Raw genomic sequence first — 9,616 nt, 5'->3', positions numbered from 1 at the left:
AGCTACCCATGCTGAGCAGAAATGCTTTTGAGTGACACCCTCTTGCTTTCCAGTTCAGAAAAAACGAAAATTTTAAAAGCAATTAATGCACTAAATATAATGTGAAAGTTTTCAAAACTTGCATCTAAGTGGCTGTTACATAATGCAAAATAATTGCTAGGAAAAAATAATTTAAAAAAGCTGTTTAAGGAATGTCATTTGCCAAATTCAATGCTTTTAGAGTTTGTTCAACAAAAGTTGAAAATACTAAATTCGGTATTTTATTCTAAAGAATATTCTAAAGAGGAGAAGAAGGAGAAAATGCAAGGTTTCTTCTATCTTCCAATAAGCCCAGAAGTTTGCATGTTACTCTCTTAGGCATCTGTCTTCACAGAATTTTTCTTGGTTTTGTGAGGAATTAGTCCTTTTATCTGTAAGGAAATTTGCAGTACACTAACGAAACACCAGAGGGTGCTGACTTACCTCTAAACAAATTAGTCACACCACTCTTCTGGGCAAGGGGAGTAAAATCGGTACTACTCTGGCTTTTTCACTTTGTAATTTGTATGGAAAAGCTACAGACATTAAAAAGAAGAGCAACGATGTGACGTAGAGTCTGAATGTAAAACATCAGAAAAGCACCTGAAGATGAACAACGAGTGTGGGGGACTGAATGAGCTGACCCGGAACTTAAAACAGTAATTCAGGTACAGTAGTGCACAAGTACATGAAAGGTAAAAATGGAAGCAAGGGTTAGTCATGCTGGTGGGGTAAACAGTAGTGGTCTGAAGGAAGACATTATTTAGGCTTGATTTTGAGAGACAGCTTTGGCAACACACTTGTCTCTCAGGATGGGGGCGATGCACCATCACGGTGGATATTCAATGCCTCATCATTAAGAAGTGGTTGCTAAAGCTGTGCTATATAACTTTGAGAGACAGAGACTGAACTGACCTCCAGTTCTTTTCAGTGTTTCTGTCTGCAGATTTCTGGCTTTAAGTCATAAGAGGGCTCTGATTTATTTTCTGCAGTTTTCTCTGAGAGAACACGAGTATATATTTCACTACAAGGGTGTTTTATGCACACACAAACAATAGCAAAGGATTTTATTACAAGTCAGAATCGTGCTATTCATGCAGTGGGGTCACCACTCATGCTGAAGGTATTCTCTTGTTTGCATTATCGTTGCCAACTTCAGCTTCATTTCACAGTCATCACTTATCTCTCTCACAAGGTGACGCTTAGGCCATATAAGGTAGCATCATGTCTATTTATTCCTTTGTCACACAAAGGAAGTCTGTTGCAGACAAATGCTTGGTCTGTTAGACATAATACCTGATACTTGCCAAGGAGCATTTTCTACAATTGTGCCAATTAAAATGTGAAATTGCTACCACTTATTTTTGAACTCTCTTGTCCCGGCAGTCAGGAAAGAATGCCGTAACTCATCAAGGTGCAGCACTGTCGGCTTATTCATGATGGTCCCTTTTTCCCTCTAGAATTTAACCTGCTCACGACCTGAGGAAATGCGATTTGATAATTCTCTCCTTCTGTGGTCTCTGTGTCAAAAATGGCAACATATTTCAGTCTGTAGATCAGCTTTGTGTGCCTTTGGAGCACACGCTGTTTCTGGTGGTCAGACATGTGCCGTCGTGCCACTCTTCCTGCAAGTCTTCCGTGCAGATAGGAAGACACTTCTCATGTCCATGCTGTAGTGTTTGGGGTTCTTTCATATTGAACCTTTAGGATTGCTGGGTATCCCATCAGCTCCAGAAAGCTTTAGCACTATGCAGTCACTAAATCATCTGCATCACAAGAACCCATGACTGCTACAACACTTTGTAGGGAAAACTGCCTTTCCTAGCAAAAGGATTGGATTGATGTGTGTCTCCATGGAGGTTAGTGATGTCCTGCCCCGATGATCCTTTGGCTGGTGTGCCCTATGGGCTCTGGGCAGCTCTCCCATTGATTATGTCTAAAGCCCTGATACATTGTCCCTTGGAATGATATTAAATATTTGTCCTGGACTCGTGAGAGTACAGTAGTAGGAGGGACTGGGGTGCCAGCTGGGCACCTGGTGTCTGCATGGGATAGGGAAAGAACTTCCTGGGGACAAAGTGGTATTAATGTGGTGATGAGGTGGGGAAGGACGTGACTGCGTGTGTGAAAGAAAAGCTTTTCAATGTCAGGAGCAAGTGAACAAGCTTTGTTGTTGAGTTACTCAGTTTACCACTAGCAAAAGAGGAAAAATCTTTCTATTCTGCAAATAGAGAGTGTTACTTTCCTTCTCGATGCAGGACATGGGAAAGGTCCCTCACAGTCCTGCCCACAGCAACCAGCAGTTCCCTGACCTTGCTACCATGGGGTGGTCCAGAAGCCACCAAATGGAGAAAAGTGGCTGTTCTACGTCCTGATCCACCTTGCAATAGTCTGAAACAGGCACTGTGCCCAGCTGTGCTGCCAAGACTCACAACTGAAAAACCTCTGCAGAGAATGGACAATGCTGAGAGATTCCACTTCGATTCTGGTGATCCAGAGAATCACCCCACACACGTGGTGTTCTGTCTGTCCTGACCAACCTGGGGCCTCTCAAATAAAGGCACACAACACATTTCCTATCAGAGCAGTCTCCATCACAAGATCTAGGGCTGCCTATCCCCATATTAAGGCATCTGGAGGAAACAACACAAAAGAGAGGAGGAAATCAGTCCCACTAGACATTCCTAAAGGTTTTTTCTGGCCCCTGCCTTAACTGAGCACACATTTTAGCCATGTTTGACATCCTTGCCCAGCTCAGTGTTGAGCCAAACAGAAGCTGACTTTGGAGATGGTCTAAGTACATCTGTGTCTTTATGCATTTGGCTGTGCAGAATGTGTTAAAAAGTATATATATCTCAGCCATCTCCAGCTCCTCTGAGCTCAAATGATTTGAAACAGGCAGGCTAGAGCTCCGAGAGTCACTGTGGGTGATGACGGGCAAGGCTTGGTGTGATGGGAGTGAGGAACAGATGGGCCATTTTCAATTATGGTCCAGTTCCAACTATGTTTTTGACCTCCATTTGCACACAGGACCCAGACTGGGAGGGAGGCAGCTGTCAGGGGTTATGTTATCCTAGGAGTCACCTGGAACATGGGGACATTGTAAATCAAGATGGTGCAAGAGAGGGAGAGAAAGAGCTAGCTGGGAGATAGAGAGTGGAATAAAGGGAGGAAGAACAAAAGCAGCCAGGAGTATCAAGGAATGTTTTCAACACCAACTACCTCCCAGTCTTGCTCAGCTTTTCTCCTTGTGTGTACTCAGATGTTCATGTATGTTCTCCTTTCTGCTGTTGCCCATACAATGTTAGCTGTAGATTGATCCTGGAAGGCTTTTAAAGCAAGGAGAGACAGGAATAGCAAAATGAGAGCTATTTAAATGGCCCTGATCAAGACTTCTGCTTTTCTGTGCTCTGATATTACTCTTTTTGGAATAGATGTGGAGACATGGATACCTTATTTATTTGTTCCATTGTAAGCTCTGAAATTTCCAGCTTTCTGTTAGAATCTCTGCAGTTCCTAGTAATGGCAGACCATTTGCAAATTATGCAGCTTTTCTAACTAAGTAATAAATATATAAAGGAATAAGAATCAAGGCAAATAACCTTCATAAAGCAGAGGACTTGCGCTTTCCACAAGCGCAGTGCAGTTGCTGTTTCTTCTGACAGCATTTCACAGTTTAACCATATAGAGCCTATAGAGTGTGTGGGTAAAAATAACACAGCCTAGCAATGTTTCAGCCCCATACATTAAATCTTTGCTGGAACATAAAAATAGAGCTCTAGTTTGCCTATGTGAAATTACCAAGTTTGCAGATTATTAGCTCGAATGTAAAAAGCTTCCAGCACAGCATACGGTAAATGCATTAGTGCTATATTCAGGAAATCATCATTTTCCCAAGCTATAGGTCTTGCTGACATATGTGGTGGAAAAGCTAGTTCTGCCATTTGTCTGCTCCCTTCATATCCTCTGATTTTGGTGCAAGTTTAAACCAATATGCTTAATAGCCTCAGTCTAGTATTTTGAAAAGTTGCAATCCTATCTATCTGTGTGGAAAATCACATATCAGTGACATTTGGTTGGCAGAGTGGGTTTGGAGAAAAATGGCAACGGAAACAGTTGGCACTGAGTTTTTAGGAAAAAAAAAGAGTCAGAAAATGTGAGTCTGTATGCAGTAAACTCAAATCGTATTTGCTCATATATCACTTTGTCAGGGTTTTCAATAGCTCTTGTGGAAAATGTGTAGATGAAATATAAATCAGCTTCCACCTATAGTAAGGATTTTTCCTTTAACCAAATTGGTGTTCTCCCAACCTATGCCATGCACAGTATACTGGGTAGTACAACATCGTCCTCCCAAAAGAATGACATGAGCTCCCAAAGTCATTTCTTTGAGAGAAAGAGTGCATCCATTCACATTTTGCAGGACATGTGTGAGGCAGGAGGGTGTGTGTCTGCATTGGCAGAACGACTGATACCCTGCCATGGAGGCACAGGCACATGGTAGATCTGTATCTTCACATGCTCATGTAAATATTTAATACCATGGTTGTAGATTTAGAGGAAAACTACCTTATATTTCTGGTTCAACTCCAATTGGAAACCAGCAAGCCACACTCCAGCCATGGTCCTTCTCCTTCACATTGTAAATCACAGACAGCTAATAACAATAATAATGCTAAGGCATCAGTCTGCTGAAGCATTTTTGCACACTGGGTGAGGCCTCTTGGGGTTCAGAAATAAGGAGTTGGGAGTCTCATTGGTGGGTTGGAATTGGCAGCCTTTGGCAGTGTTTGCAGGACTGTGCAGAGGGGACAGAAAATTGACTCTGTTTTAGCATAGAGAAGCCTCTTTGGAGTCCTTTCATGGTGGTGCCCCTGCAGTTCTCCTCCCTTAACACTCAGAGTGACTTTCCTACAGCCTGTGATTAATTGTTTTAACACTTCAGCAGTGAAATCTGCTCCATCCATCCTGGCTCTGCAACTCAGACCAAGGGGTGACTTCATAGGCATTTTTCATATGTGCAAACATTTTATTACATTGCAACTCAAGTCCTCTTTCTTGGGGGCAATCTTTGTTCCAAACTACTATTCCCTTAAAACTCTTAACCTCGGTTGTTGATGATGGAGCTACAAATATTGCCACTAAAGATACAAGCTATAAAATAAATTACACAAATAAACATACACTGTGTATAAACTACACACACATTGAAAGCCTTCTTGTTGTTTCCTGGGGTTAATTCCTACACTATTCCTTGAGAATCAGTTGAGAAAGATATAAATCAGAAAATAGCTTCCAACAATATGCTGTTGGGGTAAGAGCAAATTTTTGACATTGATTGTTAATATGGCAACAGAGTGTTTGAAGGGACAAAAAAAGAATTGGAGAGAAGGGAATAGCTCTTTTAAGACTCAACTGTGCCTGTCAGAACTGTTAAAAGAATAAAAGTTTTTGTTAGGCATTAAACTGGAATCTCTGCCGTGCTTTGTTTAGTTTCCAAAATTCATAAATGCAGCCTGTTTCCAAAAAATTAATTAGCTTATGAGTAAAAACAAAAAAAAGGCCCGGAAGTTTTTGTAGAGTGCTTTAGTGCTTTCTTGTGATGTTTTATTTTACTTAATTGCCATTCAGCAGTATTGAACTTTTTGAATACACCGTATCTAACGTCACATTACTGCATAGATCACATCTAATGAAATATTGCTGTACTAGCTGTGTGTTTTCCCCAATTTTATGTAGTGTTTAATCCACGTTCTTCATACCCCAAGACAGTGAAAATTGTGGCTATTCAGAGAGTATGATCTCTTACATTTTCCTTTTAAGCAGTAATAAGCAGATCCTGAAAGAGTACATTAACACAGCACAGCTAAAGCCAAGTCAGTGGTCACAGGCCAGATTTTACCATCACAGAGCCTGTCACCCAGAGGTGAATTTAGTCCAGCAAGGACTGTCAGCAAACAGCTTGTGAGCCAGTGGTGTCCCACTCACACACCAAAAATACAACCGAGTGGGGCAGAAGTGATATGTGAGCCCAACCATCTGAGCGAGTGGGAATTTTTTTTATTTGTGAAGCTTTTTGGACAGAGGTGCCTTGAATACAACTATTTGCTGCCAAAAATTACTTTTAAAGCGGAGAAACACGTCTCTTTTTATACTGAAGGGTGAGAAACCATTGAGTGGAGCATGGGTGAAACACCAACAGCCACACTCACAGTTCCTACCCACATCCAGGGGTTTGGTGGTATGAAAAAGGGATACGTGCATGTGTTTCACCACATATTTCCTAAATAACCAAACTTCTCCCAGTCAGGTTGCTCTAACTGGAAAGACAACAAATACAAATGTTTGCTCGACAATTAGTTGGGGGTTATGTCTGAGTTCTTTTCTGTAAACCTGATATTATTGCTTTGGCAATAACAAATATATCTTTAACTTCTGATTGTTTAGCCTAAAAGTGATATTAAAAAAATAAAATAAAAAAAAAGAATGAAAGAAATATAACTCACTTTCACTTTACAGTTTGTTTAGAGAAGTCAGACAAAAAAGTTATATTAAATATGAGGTATTTAGTAAACTACATAAATACATAGTAGCTATGTATATCCATTCTTGGGGTCCGAGTTATGCCTCGTTATGCTGTTCTGTCATAAATATTTATGTGACATGTAACTCCGATATTTTTAACAGAGTTCTCAGTGATTTTCCAGTAAACATTATGTGCAAACTGGGAGGGGAGTGACAACACTTATTAGTTCACCACTTAGGGAAAGCCACCAGCTAGATGCAATAGTGTTCAGGCTTGTAAAAATCCACCCCAGTGCAGCTCGGTCGTATAAGACACACAAGAATCCACTTCGCCATCAAGGTTGCTTTGCTGTGAGCAGCCTGGGATGTCTAATTAGCTGTGAACTCTGTCTGAACTTTTTCTTGAGCTTAGTGCTATGTTGTGTAGCCTTCCTAGTGTCTAATAAGGGTGAAATCACACTGCAGCACTAATCTAATTCAGGTAAAAACAAACAAAGCCTGAGATAGCGCCTGCTGGAGGCCAGGCTTTCACTAGTTCCTGTGCTCAAAGAGGTGCTTGTCCATTTAACCCCAAATAGCCCTTTTTGTCTAGTACTTGGTTAAAAAACAAGCAGCAAATAATTTGTAGCAGTGATCTGCAGTCAGCCAAGGGACATTAGGTATGCAGGCCCTGGTCTTGAGGGGGTTTTCAGCAGCAGAACTGGTTTTCAGTGAAAAGAAGTGAGTTTTCCAAGCTAGATGATCTCCTAAAAGTTCATGTTCATTGAAATATATGTAGGTTTTTCATATTTTTCCTCTGTGAGCCAAAAAATAAAGATCACAAACCCAAAATGTTGTATGTGAAATAGTACATTTATTGCTCAGAGGACAGGTAAACAGGTATCCTGGCTGCCTCTTCTCCTATCCCTTTCTTCCTGGGAGAGCATGTGGGGCCTAAGAAAGCCAGGATGTCACAGAGCAAAACTTGGGCAAAGAACTCTTCACTCAGCCTGCTACACCTCAGCAGGATCAGTATAAGCACAGCTACTCACCAAGTTTCCAGGGAGCTGAGGTGGCATCTTTTCGTTTGGTAGTGTTCTGTTTTCCTTCCAAGGATGTCCATATAACATAAACAGGGAAATTAATTCAGCCATTTGTTTTCAGAAGCAAAGAAGACCTTTCTGTTGTTGCTTCTACATCCATGAAACCATGGTAGAATCAAATTAAAGCAACATAAATGAAAAATAAAAATAAATTTTTCTATTAACATAGGTCACGTTTCTGGACTAATTTTCCTATATAATCAGATGTTAAACTTACCCAGTCCATAGGCCTGTTTCTGTGCAGCACAGTGTGAGATCTTAGGATCTGAAGTGGAATACTTCAAGTAATTTACTTCATTTTCATTTCTGTTTAATGAATACACGAATTAAATTCTGTGAACTTTCCAATATTCAGTACAGCAGAATGGAACTAGTGTGAAACCAGATGAAACCTCTCCCAAATCCTTTACACAACACAAAATATGAATCTGCAGCCTTCTGCAAATCTGAATACAGCTTGGAAACCCTGCAATGAATGGGAACAGCATTTCCTTGTGGCAGTGGTAGAGATAACAGGATTGAGTGGATGTGGAAGCGAAACGCACTCTAAATAATGAACTGCTGAGTAAGAGTGGAGTTGGGATTACAGTACATTCCTTATGGCTATCAGCAAGCAATACAGTGAGTGGAAATGGTCTCTGAAAAACGTATTCAATCAGGGAAATTGCCCCGCCTGTAGCTCATTAACGGGATTAAGTCCTGATACAAAGTGACAGTCAGTATTATTTGTTTAGGCAAAAAGCTCTCTCCCTTTGTAGTTTTTGGCATATCCAGCTGGCTTTAACAATATGGATCTGAGACAGCTAGTGTAGCTTTAATGTTAAATTAGCCAGGGTTAAAAGCTTGCCAAGGCCAGGCAGGAACAAAGTGTTCTTTTTTGCAAAGCTGGCACATGGGGCCAGTTTCATTTCAGTAGCACCCATGTGGTAGGTACTCCATTTCCCGCATCCACAGCAGTGTTTTTCCAGGTATTAGATGTCGTTTTGTCACCAGAGCTGCTGACTATTACAGTGAGATCCTGCTCTCTGGGCCGATCAAACCGTGTAAACACCCCGTTCCTTGCTAGGAAAAGGTCCCTGTGCTCAGTGCTCTGAGCGCAGGAGGAAAACCCAGAGATCAGCCCTTTGTTCAGAGGAGACTCACGCTGCTGAAATCTGAGGTCTATTCTGAAGCCTGAACTAGAGATAAAGGCTCAAGTCCTCAGCTGGTAAAAATTAGTGCTGCTACTGGGAACTTCTGGAGCTGCTGCAGTTGAGTTTATTGTGAGACAGCTGGAGTGTGGTGTAACTGATTCATTGCTGAGGTGTTCCAGAGGAACCAGCACTGGAGAGGCAGCTCATGCTCCAGTGCTTCCTAAATATGGATGGTGGTCTGGATTTAGCTTCAAAAAGATAAATATCCAGGCCATTACGACAGTTATTAAACTGCTATTTTAAAATCAAAACAGATTGTGGTTTATCTCCCTTTTTATATTTGGAGGCTAAGGTCTGTATTTGTGGGTGCTGGACAGCAGAGGTTGTGTCAATGTATTTGAGGGAATTATTTGTGTATTCCTGTACAGCAGCATGGCATCCAAAGTGCAGAAAGGTGTTTGTTACTGGAAATCAGTACTTTCTTTTCTAGATGCAGCTACTGAATGATGCTCCCTTGCCCCTGTTGCTGCCACTCCACTCCTATGCTGCCCAAGGCCAGCATAAACCTCTTCTTGCACTAAAAAAATAATGTGGAACTAAAACATAAAAAAAAACATTTCTCTTTCTCCGTAATTATTTGCTATGCTTCTTTTTCAGAGCTTAATCAAATGCCTAGGCCTGGTGGGTTAGGAATAAATTTTCTTTGAAATTTACCCCAAATCTGCTCATTTGTGCCATTTTTTTTCCTCAACAGCTGGTTTAAGAGCTGGGAGTCAGAGCTGAACCAGGCACTGTGCTTCTCTCCAAGAGTGCTGCAGTGCCTATACCCTTGGGGTTATCTGTCCCAGTGATGCTTTA

Source organism: Manacus vitellinus, unplaced genomic scaffold, assembly GCF_001715985.3.
Source record: "Manacus vitellinus isolate BGI_N305 unplaced genomic scaffold, ASM171598v3 scaffold_0_pilon, whole genome shotgun sequence".
NCBI lineage: Eukaryota > Metazoa > Chordata > Aves > Passeriformes > Pipridae > Manacus > Manacus vitellinus.
This window is presented reverse-complemented; position numbering follows the sequence as displayed.